The sequence below is a fragment of the Nomascus leucogenys genome, chromosome 12, assembly GCF_006542625.1.
Source record: "Nomascus leucogenys isolate Asia chromosome 12, Asia_NLE_v1, whole genome shotgun sequence".
Taxonomy (NCBI): Eukaryota; Metazoa; Chordata; class Mammalia; order Primates; family Hylobatidae; genus Nomascus; species Nomascus leucogenys.
In genome coordinates this window covers 739,727-752,713 of record NC_044392.1, presented here as the reverse complement: position 1 = coordinate 752,713, position 12,987 = coordinate 739,727, and positions in this window count along the sequence as shown.

Below are 12,987 nucleotides of genomic sequence, written 5' to 3'. Positions count from 1 at the left end.
TAGAAATACAAAAAACTAGCTGTGCGTGGTGGCGGGCGCCTGTAGTCCCAGCTACTCGGGAGGCTGAGGCGGGAGAATGGTGTGTACCTGGGAGGCAAAGCTTGCAGTGAGCCAAGATCACACTACTGCACTCTAGCCTGTGCAACAGAGCAAGACTCTGTCTCAAAAACCAAACAAAACAAAAACATTTATTAGTAACTGCCCCATACTAGCTTTACCCTCCTTAGGCAACCATTCCATCTTTTGTCAGTGTAAACAAGGGCGTAGCCTTAGAAATACCCAAAAGCACAGAGGCCACTGACAACCTGTACCCTTCCTATGAAAAATCCTTAACCCAGTAACCCGTCGATGGCCCAAATGCATTCAGTCTGTAGCGGCAACTGCTTTGCTAACAGAATAAAGTAGAAAACTAACTTTTAGAGGAAACCTCATTGTGAGTACAACCTCACCAGGTCAGAGCTATCTTAAGTGAAAAAGCAAAAATGTAGCTTACTGACTCAAGAATCTTAAAGTATGAGGCTATTCTGTTAGAAAAAGATGATTTCACATTAACCACTGATAATTCCCTTAACCCAGCAGGTTTCCTAACAGGGGATCTAAATCTTAATTAATTACCATGCAAAGGTCTGACCAGACCTAGGAGAAACTCCCTTCAGGAAGGGATGACACTTATTTATAGATGGTTCCTCCCGGGTAATTGAGGGAAAAAGACACAATGGGTATTCAGTAATTAACAGAGAAACTCTTGTAGAAATAGAGTTAGGAAAATTGCCTCATAATTGGTGGGCTCAAATGTGTGAGCTGTTTGCACTCAGCCAAGCCTTAAAGTACTTGCAGAACCAGGAAGGACCATCTATACTGATTCTAAGTATGCCTTTGGAGTGACTCATACATTTGGAAACAGCTGGACTGAACGAGATCTTATTAATAGCAAAAGGAAGACCTGGTCCACAAGGAATTAATCACCCAAGTATTAAATAACCTTAAGTTGTCAAAAGAAATAGCTATTGTCCATGTCCCTGGACACAAGAAAAGTCTTTCTTTAATTAAAATCCCAAACTTACAAGATTTTCCACAAAAATAAAGTTTGCTGTTAGAAGTAAACGCTTATTTCTCAGTGCCGCAAAGAAAAACCAGCATTCAGACAAAAAAAAAAATTTCTCAGCAAGGCAGTTTTACTTTCTGCAGAAAGGGTGCTACTCATCTGCAATCTTGCCACGAAAGCACACCGAACAAAGAAAGGCAGGAATATTTATCCCTTATTGGGTCCTTACTGCTGTGTCTTATCTCCATTGGTTGGAGCTGGACCTCACAGTCCAAGCTAAACCTGATTGGCTAACAACTTAAAACTTTCCTAAATAGGTAAAGGCAATGGAGAACAAAAAAAAAAAAGAGAGAGACACAGAGAGAGAGAGAGAGAGAGAGGAAGTTGCTTGCAAAGGACTTAGAGAAGTAATAACATTTCCAAATAAGAAAGGGGCATAGGCTGCTAGCTGGGTCATGCCTGAGCATGTGCAGAATAAATATCTTGGTTAAAGCACAAGGACACAGAATGTACTTATTGCCTTATATCTAACATCCACATAGGATAGGGCTTAACAAAGCTTATTAGCAAAAAGCAAGAAGGCTTTGAAGGAAGTCAGTCTTTAAAAGAAACTATTATTTCTAACATTTATTATTTATTATTTAACAAGAAGGGAAACTTTGAAGAGGAACTTCTTACTTTCCACAATTTCCCCCTCTTGATTTTATAGTTTTTCCTCTTCAAACTTTCTTAATATGTCTTGGCTTAGTTGTTCTGCCTGAGTCTCTAAAAAAAAAAAAGCTTCTCTGAATAAGGTGGGGTAGAGTTAAGGGAGGCTTTAGTAAGAGCCATTTTTATTAACCTTTGCACCAACTCTCGGATGCATGGTTTAACACAACACCCAAAAAGAAGGAGTATACTTATTACAGTTGCTAAAGAGGTAAGAATTGAGGCTATGGTCTCTTTCCATTGGCCGAACCACCCTTCTAGCCATTTTGAAACACGGTTATTAATTCCAGGATTTTTAGCTAGTGCTTCAGGTAAAGCAATAAGGCCTTGTAGGGTCGTTGTTATGCTTCCACTGGGAGCAGTGTTGTTTGGGATGAAGATACAACATTGGATTTTAATCATAACACAAATACCACCTTTTTCAACTAATATCATATCCAAAGCCATTCTGTTTTCCAGGCCATTTGGCTAGTGGACCCTAACTGTTCCACTATTCCTTTGACAGCACCTTTAGTGTAATTAATAAATTGTTGTTGATTGCAATAGATATAGTTTATCCAATCTTTGTTTTTATTAACTGTTATCCATGGGAGAATAGATTCAAACAGTTGGTAAAGATGTGGTTTTCCCAGCTTAGTGGACATCAAGAATAAGACATGGACGCCCATTTATTCTGCTGCCAAGGACTGTGGCAGGCGTGGTGTGACAGTGTGGTGCATCAGTAGCAGCCTCCTGATAATGGCGGCTCCCTGGTGGCAGCTGTGACGCATTCTGGAGCCGGTGGTTCTCTGATTACAGCAGTTACCTTGATGGCCTAGTCCTGGGAGTTGTTCCTGAAACTTCAACTCAAAGTCTGTTTCTTCAGCCTTTGGTGAAGCCTTTACTTTTTAAACCAGTTTGAATTGGGCTTTCTGTTGGCTATACTTCAAAGCATCCTAAATGATACACAAAGCCATGAGCCAAAAACACATGTTTAATCATTTAACACCCTAATAACTCCTTTCTACTTAAACCAGCTAATGCGGATCATATTGTATGACACCACCGTTTAACCTTCCAAAGCCACACCCTTGGATAAACTGTTGACACTCCCTTTCACCAGCTTACCTCCACTCATTTCCAATCCATCACCAAGCCCTGTTGACTTCACCTCCATCCTTTTCCTCCACCACCACTACCCTCATCCAGGCCACCATCCTGGGTCGATATGGAAAAATATGAACTTTGATTTCTACTTCACACTATAACAAGAAGTAATGAGATAGATCATAATCATATCCCTAAATGTAAAAAGCAAAACAATAAAGATTCCAGAAGAAAAAGTAAAATAATATCCTACCTTGGAGGGAGGCAAAATTTTCTTAATAAGGGCAAAATAAGCATCATAAAAGAAAAGATTTAGGCCAGGTGCGGTGGCTCACGCCTGTAATCCCAGCGCTTTAGGAGGCCGAGGCGAGTAGATCACCTGCCGTCAGGAGTTCAAGATCCGCCTGGCCAACGTGGCGAAACCCTGTCTCTAGTAAAAATATAAAATGTAGCTGGACGTGGTGGCACGTGCCTATAATCTCAGCTACTTGGGAGGCTGAGGCAAGAGAACTGCTTGAACCTGGGAGGCGGAGGTTTCAGTGAGCCGAGATCGCGCCATTGCACTCCAGCCTGGGCAACAAGAGTGAAACTCCGTCTCAAAAAATAATAATAATAATAAATAATTTTAAAAACTAAAGAAAATATTTAAAAATTAGGCTTCGTTGAAATTAAGCATCACTGTTCATCAGAAGACAACATTAAGAGAGTGAAAAGATAAGACAGAGACTATGAGAAGATATTTGCAAAATACATATCCACCAAGGACTCACTTCCCATGTATCCACTGCAAATCAGCAGGGGAAAAACCTCTCAATTTAAAAATGGGCTAAAGAGTTAAATAGGCACTTTACACACAGCAAAAAAGGATATTCAGTATTCCAATAAGCATATGAAACAGTGTCCAACATCAGTGGTCATGAAGGAGACGCAAATTAAAATCGCAAGATACTTCTATATCCCTGCTTTGGACCTCAGCTCACCCCTTACGGAAGTGTGTGACATTGGCTGTCTTTCTATCATGGCCCTTGACACATTTACAACGTACACATGTTTGTGTGGCTACTGGGTTTACGTCCATCTCCTCCACCAGATCTCAGCCCCCTAATGGCAAGCGTGACATCTGCTGCTGATCCTTGTGTAAACAAGGCCTGCTATAGAATAAGTGTGTGACACACAGCTAGTAGATGAATGAATGAAGGAAGGAATGAAGGAATGAAAAAGGCACTACCATTGCCATTTTACAGGTCAGGAAACTGAGTCTCCTTTGTTTGAGAAGTTTGTCCAAAGTTCCACTACTCGCCTGTGGTTACTAATGCACTTCAGGGTTCAGACCCTGCTAGGGAGTAGATGAGTTGTCCTGCCTTGGTAACTGAAAGTTCTAAAGACTCTCAGTGGGGGAGGCATCTTATTCAGATGTTCCTAGGTGATCTGAACAGAAAAGCCTTGCAAGTATAGTAAGATGAGGGCGTGGCTCAGGCTGATCTGTCCCAGGCACAAGCCAAGTTAAGATTTTGTTGTTGTGGTCCAATTCAGGAACAGACCTGCCTAGTGGACATTCTGGTTTTCTACTCAGGGGAGAGTCAGGGTGAAGGAGGTCACAGTGTCCCCCCTTGCACCTCTCTGAGCAGCCAGTGGCATGGTGTGGCCTGATTTCCATGTGAGACCTCCACACATTCACAAACACAATTTTAGATACCACTCCTAGGTGTGTACCCAAGAGATATGAAAACAGATGTTCAAATAAAAACCTGTGCATGCATGTGTACAGCAGCATTTTTCATAACAGTTAAAAAGTGAAACAGCCCAATAATTTATCAACGGATGATGAATGGACAAACAAAATGTGGATATTCATACAATGGAATATTATGCAGCCATAGAAAGGAATGAAGCAGGCTGGGCGAGGTGGCTCACACCTGTAATCCCAGCACTTTGGGAGGCTGAGGCGGGCAGATCACGAGGTCAGGAGATCGAGGCCATCCTGGCTAACAAGGTGAAACCCCGTCTCTACTGAAAATACAAAAAAAAAAAAATTAGCCAGGTGTGGTGGCAGGCGCCTGTAGTCCCAGCTACTTGGGAGGCTAAGGTGGGAGAATGGTGTGAACCTGGGAGGCGGAGCTTGCAGTGAGCCGAGATTGTGCCACTGCTCTCCAGCCTGGGCAACAGGGCAAGACTCCTTCTCAAAAAATAAAAATAAAAAAAAAAGAAAGGAATGAAGTAGTGCAATATGGATGAACCTTAAAAACATTATGCTAAGTGAAAGAAGTCAGACACAAAAAACGTCACAGAGTGTGTGATTCCATTCATATACAATATCCAGAATAGACAAACCCACAGAAACAGGAAGCAGATTAGTGATTGCAAAGGCTGAGGGGAGGGGGAATGGGGAGTGATTGCTTCATGGATATGAGGTTTCCTTCTGGGGTGACGAGAATGTTTTGGAACTGGATAGAGGCGATGGTTGCTTAACATTGTGAATGTACTCAATACCACCGAATTGTATCTTTAAAATGGTAAATTTTGTTATGTGAGGGGAACCCTGGCTCTAACTCAGAACCCCCTGCAGCATGGGACAAAGGCACAGAAAAGTGGGGTGAATGGATATTGAATGTCAGTCCGTCGAATACATTGCTGTGTGCAAGTATGCTCATGTCCGTGTGAGTACACATGCTATGTGCACGTGTGTGCATATGTGCATGCATGCATGTGTGTGAATCCGTGTGTGTGTGTGGTGGGAGGGCACTTGGGCCAGTAATAGGCCATTGAGACCAGAGGGAAAGAGGCATTCTCAAGAGACCACCACACTCTTCTTCTGTGAGGACCTGGACCAGAGCTCCTAAGGGCCATTGGCCCAAGGCAGGAGACAGACGTCAGCTGTCAAATTGCCTAAAACCACCCCTTATTTTACTAATGAGAAAAGCCAGGCCAGAAGAGTTCTACCCCTTGCCCGGGGCCACACTGCAAGTCAGTGGCACTGACTGAAATCCCAGCCAGGTCTCCAGGATTAGGGTCCACGTTTTCCACTTGAGATGTAACGAGGGTCCTAGGTTTTACCTGGGGGGGGGGGTCCTCCCACTTTGGGCTCCCAGCCCCAAGGACACCCAACAGTGCCAGGCCTCCACCGCCCTCTGGCTGCTCAGCAGATCCTGGATCCTGGTGGTTCGGGGGCATGTTCCAATGTGCTTCAACAACAGCAAACATTTACAGATGTCTGCTCTCTGCCAGTCCCCGGGGAGTGGAAGGTGACAGAATGCATCAGTTATGATTCCTCCCCCCACTTGAGCAATCCCTAGGCTTGTGGGGGCATTAGGTAAACAATCTCATCAGAGTCAAGAGGCCAACAAGGAGGCAAAGGCCCCTGAGAGGGCATCTCGACTGCTATCGAAGAGGAAACTGAGACTCAGAAGATCCCTGACCTGGCTGAGGCCACCCAACCCAGATGCAGCTGAGCCTAGAATTTGAACCTGATAACCTACAGGTCACATTTGGCAGGCTTCCAAATCCAGGGGAAGGTCTTGTGATTCATGGCAATATCCTGTCCCTGAATAAAGAATCTTATCACGAGTCCCTCAAATCTTACGTGACTTCCTCCAACTGTTGACGTGCTGATTAATATGTAACCTACTGACATGGAAAAGGACACTGATTTGTGTCTGAATCACGAAGTTTACTGCCTTACATGTAGAGCGTTTTCATCCGTGTGATATAACCTGTGGTCAATCATTGTAACCTCTGTATCATGCCCTCCAATGAGAAAGGGCAAATCTGAAATGAGGAACCCCCTGCCCCTTTCCCTAAACTTTCTTATAAAAGCAATCCCACTTGTTACAGACTTGGGAAGATGCCAAATTGTGTTGGTGTGTCTTCCAGGTCAATCTTCACATTTGGTTTCTGACAAACTTTTACCAAATTACTTCTGCCTCAACAGCCTTGATTTCGGTCAACTAACCCAATATATTTGAGTCCAAACCCATGCTTTTAGAATATAGAAGGTAGCAGAGCAGAGAGTGTGGACTTAGGTGTCACCTAGACTTGTGTCCAAATCCTAGGCTCAGCACCTTATTGGCTGTGTGCCTTGGGTGACACTTCTCCTTGCCTTAGTTTTCTCATACATGAAATAGAACCATGAATATGTCTACTTCAGGGAGTGGGTGGGAGAGTTAGTTGAGATAACGCATGGAGGTGGTTGAGTCACTGTCTGGCACATAACAAGTGCTCAGTAAGTATGAACCATTTACCTTATGCCCTCAACCTACCAGCCCCAGACTTTTCAGACTGTAAGAGAGGGTAGAGGCCAAGTGGCTCCTCTGGGATCTTCCAAGGGGCACAAGTCAGGTCCCTCTTCCAGGCTGACCTTGTATACAGGAAAGACTTTAAGCTTGCCAAAAAGAGGTCTGGACTTTCTCCTTGGTAAGTAATCTCTGTTTGTCTGGGGATCTTGGGCTAGCCCGATAGCAACATTTTTATGTAGAGTGGGAAGACCAACCACATGATTTAGGGTAGGAGCTCTGGGTCACACTATCTCAGTTGACCTGGAGACTGAAATCCACCACATGGGCAATCAATCAATGATGCCTGTGTAATGGAGGCCCAATAAAAACTCTGAACTCCAGAGCTCAGGAGAGCCTCCATGGTTGATAATACTCCATGCACATCATCATACATGGATGCTGGGAAGTAACGCATCCTGGCTTCAGGGAGAGAGGACAGTGGGAACTCTGCATCTGACACTTCCCTAGACTCTGTTCTATGCACATCTTCCCTTAACTGATCTTAATCTTTATCCTTTCCCTGTAATAAACCATAACTCTGAGCCCAATAGCTTTCAGTGGATTCTGTGAGTCCTTCTAGTGAATAATAAAACTTAAGGATGGTTTTGGAAATTCCTGGACTTGCATTTTGTGTCAGAAGTGAGGGTGGGCCTGGCCAACATGGTGAAACCCCGTCTCTATTAAAGATACTAAACATTAGCCTGAAATTAGCCAGGTGTGGTGGTGGGCGCCTGTAATCCCAGCTACTCGGGAGGCTGAGGCAGGAGAATCACTTGGAAACAGAAGGTGGAGGTTGCAGGGAGCCGAGATCACACCACTGCACTCCAGCCTGGGCAACAGGGCAAGACTCTGTCTCAAAAAAAAAAAAAAAAAAAGAAGTGAGGGTGGTTGGCTGGGCATGATGGCTTATGCCCATAATCCTAGCATTTTGGGAGGCCAAGGTGGGTGGATTGCTTGAGCCCAGGAGTTGGGGACCAGCCTGGGCAACATGGCAGAACTTCATCTCTAGCTAAAAAAAAAAAAAAGGAAGAAGAAGTGAGAGTGATCTTGTGGACTGTGTTCCCTCTCAGCTATAGTTGGCCAAACACTCACACCCTGGCGTGTTAAACAAATGAGAAAGTGACCGGGTTGTCCAGAACAGCTCATGGTCAAAGAAAATGTATCCAAATCCTGCACGGACTGCCTTAAGTGCAGTGTGTCTCTACGTCTCTCCAGCAGGTCTGTGTGGTAGGAGCTCATCATCCCTGTTACAGACAAGCTGGGGCTCCAAGAGGTGAGGTGAGGGGAGGGGCCAGAGAGAGCCCGGGCCTGCCTGACTCCACACTCAGGATCTGACCACCATACGGTACCGCCCTCTCCCAAGGGCCCTTCTACGATCACAAGCTAAGATGTCACCAGTCCGGAACCTCTTGGGAAGTCAAATGGAGAAAGGCTGAGACTTCCCAGAGCAGGGTGACATCAGGCCTCTTTGGTGGCCCCATGACAACATCTTCATCACTCTCAACAGCCTGATCACAGTACTTGGCCCTGCATCAGGGCGTGCAAACACAAATGTCTTCATGGGCCAGACAGGTCCCTTAAAGGATGAAACACCAGGTGAACACTGAGGAGGAGCAGTGGGAAGTGGGGAGGATGGAGAAGGTGCTCCGTGGCCAGGCATCACAGTCTGTGTTGAGATCTTGTTCGATTTTTTTTTTTTCAGAAGCAGAGTCTGTTGTCCAGGCTGGAGTGCAGTGGCACAATCATAGCTCACTGCGGCCTTGAACTCCTGGGCTCAAGCGACCCTCCCACCTCAGCCTTTCAAGTAGCTGGGACTACAGTCACACGCCACCATGCCCAGCTAATTTTGGTATTTTTTCGTAGAGGTGGGATTTTGCTATGTTGCCCAGGCTGGTCTCAAGCTCCTGGCCTCAAACAATCCTCCCACCTTGGCCTCCACAAGTGTTGGGATTACAGGTGTGAGCCACCGCGCCCTGCCTGTTCTTGCTTTTTTATACACAGTGAGGGCCAAACCAGACACGCCTTTGGGGCCCAGCCTGTGACCTCTGAACCACACAACCCTGCCCTTCTCCCTTCTGCAGCTTCACTCCAAACCGCAGAGCTCCAGCCCCTACACATTGCACCGGCGCTGTCTTCTCCCTGCAGAGCCTCTACAGGTGCGGCTCCCTGCCTGCACTCTCCCCAGGCTCTGCGCCCCTCTGGGCTCTCACCATTTCTGCAAGTCTCAGCTTCACAGCCATTTCTCAGAATTGTCCTCTGACCCTGCACACCTCAGTCAATAGAGCTCAGGCCTCTTGACCCAGCCCGGGGCTCCCCTCTCCCAACTCCTTTATAAACTCACCACTCCTGCCCCCAGGCTTTCCCATGGCTGCTGCAGAATCGACTAATGTTCATTCAGATGGTCAGCCAGTCAATCAAGGAACCCAGCACTTGCTGAATACCTTCTCTTTATCAGGCTCTGTTCTAGGCACTGGGAAACTATAAACAACAAAGATAGATTCTCACCCTCATTGACCATATGAGGAGTCAGAGACTATAAATAGATACATAATTATACCCAGTAACAAAGGCCATGCAGACCTGGGCAACACAGTGAAACCTCATCTGTACTAAAAATAAAAATAAAAAAATTAGCCGGGCGTGGTGATGTGTGCCTGTAGTCCTAGCTACTCAGGAGACTAAGGCAAGAGGATCGCTTGAGCCTGGGAGGTTGAGGCTGCAATGAGCTATGATACCACCACTGCACTCCAGCCTGGGTGACAGGAGGATTCCATCTCAAAACAAGAAGGAAAAAAGGCTATGCAGAGAATACAGAATGGCCTAATTAGACTAGGGGTCAGGGTCTCCATCTCCCTCTTCTGTTTCGAATTCCTTTCTCTGTACACTAGCAGGTTTGCTATAGGGATTAAAGCTCCTTGCTCCAAGCGGGGGCACACGGAACTGTTCCATAAACATTGGCTCCTGTTAGCATTTTCCCCCCACATCCTGCCACCTGTCATTCACAGCCACCTCCAGAGGGGCAAAAGGCAGGTGTGCCTGGAGGGAGAAGGAAGACTAAGGTGACCTCATCTGTCAGCCTAGCCTTCTCTCTTAGTACCTGAGGACTGGTAGCCGGGGAAAGGAAGGGACTATATCTTCTTTGGCCCCAACTCTCCCCAGCATGGTGCTAGGCCCTTTATAGATGTGCTCTCACTGATCCCGGCAGCATGCCATGGGGTGGATGCTACTACAATCTCCATTCTGCAGATGGGGAAACTGAGGCCCAGAGAGTCCCTAGCAGCTGGGGGGCAAAGCTGAGAGATGAGAACCTGGAGGATCTTGGTTCTGACGCCCATGTTCTTCCTGGAGTCCGGCAAGCTCCCAGAATCACCACAGCCGCAGATGGTAGCAATAACAAAACAAAACAACAGAACACTGAAGGCAGCATAGGTGCCCATCAATTAAGGATTAGTTACATAAACAATGGAAGATTCATTCCATAGAATCCTATGCTGCTGCTTGAAAAAAGTCAAGTAGATAAATGCTTTTCATACTCCTGTACTGTTTAAATGGGGCTTTATTTAAAAACCATAAACTTGCAGCCAGGTGCGGTGGCTCACAACTGTAATCCCAACACTTTGGGAGGCTGAGGTGGGCAGATCACTTGAGGTCAGGAGTTTGAGACCAGCCTGGCCAACATGGCAAAACCCTGTCTCTACTAAAAATACAAAAAGTAGCCGGGCATTGTGGCGCATGCCTGTAATCCCAGCTATTTGGGAGGCTGAGGCATAAGAATCACTTGCACCTGGGAGGCAGAGGCTGCAGTGAGCCAAGATCGCACCATTGCACTCCAGCCTGGGCAACAGAGTGAGACTCTGTCTCAAAAAAGAAAAAGTAAAAACAAACAAACCATAAACTTGCATTATATCTAAAATTATTTTAAAGTGGATATGAGGCCTGGCGCAGTGGCTCATGACTATAATCCCAGCACTTTGGGAGGCTGATGTGAGTGGATCACCTGAGGTCAGGAGTTTGAGACCAGCCTGACTAACATGGTGAAACCCGGTCTCTACCAAAGAAAAATAATAATAATACAAAAGTTAGCCAGGCATGACGGCATGCGCCTTTAGTCCCAGCTACTCGGGAGGTTGAGGCATAAGAATCGCTTGAACCTGGGAGGCAGAGGTTGCAGTGAGTGGAGATTGCACCACTGCACTCCAGCCTGGGCAACAGAGCGAGACCCTGTCTAAAAATAAAATTAAATTAAAAATAAATAAAATGGATATGACACTCAATTCACAGGTATGCAAGAAACAGCATCATTCATTTGCTTTGTATCAACACTTTCTCTCCCTTTTTTTGGAAACAGTCTCACTGTGATGCCCAGGCTAGAGTGCAGTGGCACAATCTCGGCCCCCTGCAGCTTCAACCTCCTGGGCTCAAAGGACCCTCCCACCTCAGCCTCCCAAGTAGCTGGGACTACAGGTGCATGCCACTACACTTGGCTGATTTTTTTGTGTTTAATAGAGATGAAGTCTCGCTATGTTGCCCAGACTGGTCTCAAGCTCCTGGGCTCAAGTGATCCTCCTGCCTCTGCCTCCCAAAGTGCTGGCATTACAGGCGTGAGCCACTGCACCTGGCCCATTTGCTTTGCGTCAACTTTCTATCCAAAATTTCCATCCCACCATGCTGGTGGGAAATTCAACCTCAGCCCATTCATCATTCTCTCTGACACACATACACGCCTCACCAGGACAGTGCAAAAGTCCTGGGGTCACCTGTAGCAGCAAATCGTAGGCAGAGTGGGAAGAACCCAGCACCACTGGACACCAATCCACACTGGTTACTGCCAAAATACCCCGTCCCAGCCCACCAGGGCGCACTGCAGGGCTGGGCTGGAGCCTATGCTTCTCTCTCGAGGTCTGTAGCTGTGCCTCACTCTCTCCTCTCCCTCCAGGAATCCCCTGTGCTGCCTCCATCACTGCCCCGTCCCTCACTACCCAGGAGCTCCTCAGTAAGCCCAGGCTTTTGGAAACCAGAGTTAGGAGAGGAGTTATATTTTGCAGGTAACTCTCTCCTGCTTGCTGCACCTCCACAAACTTCCCCCAAAAGGGGGAAGGAGGCACAAAACCTTCAAAAAACTATCTTGTCATAATTTATCCTACTGGTAAATACATATGTATATTATACAAACATATATAATACACATATGTTTATAAATATACACATTGATGTGGGGAGGTTGTGCACACACATTATTGGCAGCCAATGTCCCTGAGTAATGGAGACAGGTTTCTCCTGTTTGTTATTTTTATTTTCCCTAAAATGAATGACCATCTCACAAGTCATATCAGTTAGCAACACATTCAGTTGCAAGGAACGTAATACTCAAGTAAGAGGGGCTTGCATGTATTGGGGTTTGTTTTCCTCCTCACATAACAGGCATCTGGAGTCAAGGACAGCAGAGGTGATGTAGTGACTTAAAGATGCATCAAAGACCCAGACTCTTCCTTTTTGTTTTTCGAGACAGGGTCTGGCTCTGTTGCCCAGGCTGGAGTGCAGTGGCACAATCACAGCTCACTGCAGCCTCAACCTGCCAGGCTCAAGCGATCCTCCCACCTCAGCCTCCTGAGTAGTTGGAACTACAGGCACACCCCACCACGCCTGGCTAATTGTTTTTTTTTGAGACGGATTCTCACTCTGTCGCCCAGGCTGGAGTGCAGTGGCGCAATCTCGGCTCACTGCAAGCTCCGCCTCCCGGGTTCACGCCATTCTCCTGTCTCAGCCTCTCCGAGTAGCTGGGACTACAGGCGCCCGCCACCACGCCCGGCTAATTTTTTGGATTTTTAGTAGAGACGGGGTTTCACCATGTTACCCAGCATGGTCTCAATCTCCTGA